Source organism: Buceros rhinoceros, unplaced genomic scaffold (assembly GCF_000710305.1).
Source record: "Buceros rhinoceros silvestris isolate BGI_N320 unplaced genomic scaffold, ASM71030v1 scaffold12001, whole genome shotgun sequence".
Lineage (NCBI taxonomy): Eukaryota > Metazoa > Chordata > Aves > Bucerotiformes > Bucerotidae > Buceros > Buceros rhinoceros.
Genome location: NW_010395988.1, coordinates 1 through 1,050, shown reverse-complemented (window position 1 = coordinate 1,050; position 1,050 = coordinate 1).

The window sequence follows — 1,050 nt, the reverse complement described above, 5'->3', positions numbered from 1 at the left end:
AGAGTGTATTTTCTGTTTGGCTTTGTACCACTGACTGGGCCATTTGCATGTTTGATTAGAAGCAAGGGATAGATCCCTCTTAAAGGAGGTAATAGGGAAATGAAAATAAAAAAAAAATTATCTTTTGAACTGACTAGTAGATTTGAAAATGTTACCAAGTGATCTTGAGCAGAATGTAATTATGACTGAGTGATGGGTACTGTCAGCGCTGTTACTCCATGGGGGTTATCGCAGCCTCTGGTGTTAGCTCAAGCACAGCTCTTCCCGAGTGTTACAAAACTGCATCAAAAGGCAGATTTAGCTGTCTACGGCATGGCCACTTTGCTGAGGACAAGGGACGGTTAAGCACTGTTTGACCTAGATAGCTCTGTGCTTTGCCATGACCAGAGGAAGTGCCGTGCTTTGATAGCTGGGAACCGTGGATAGTACCGTACAGATACCGTGTCTTGTACAGAACGGGTTTATGTTCAGTTGCGCACGTTGGTCCTGCAGGACTTGGCAGCAAAACGAAACTGGTGCAGACACCTGTGCAGGTTGTTGGAAGAGGTGACAATTTAAAGGGAGTTTGTTCAGTTGCAGCACAAAATGACATAGCATACCTGTGGGTTTTCTTTTCTATTTCGTCTTTCTCTCTCTTTTTCTCTCTCTCTCTCTGCCCCCTAACTCTGCTTGTCTCTGCCTCTTGGGTGATATTTAACATAGTTTCTGTGGAGAGTTGAGTAACACAGCCATATGTTTAGCATGTACTGCTTTAGGTTCATTAGCCTATTAAGGGACATGAATGTTGTCCCAATTTTCAGAAAGGATAAGAAGGAAGGCCCTGATAATTACAGACCTGGTGGTCTCACTTCAGTGCCTGGTGAAATTACGGAGAAGTTTATTCTGGTAGTTACTGAAGAACACTTGAGAGACAACAGAGTAATTGGTCATAGCCAGTATGGGTTCACAAGGGGAAAATCCTACTTCACTAACTTAGTTTCCTTTTATGACAAGGTCAGCCAACTGGTTGACCAAGGGAAGCCAGTAGATGTGTTTGGGTTTGTTTTTTTT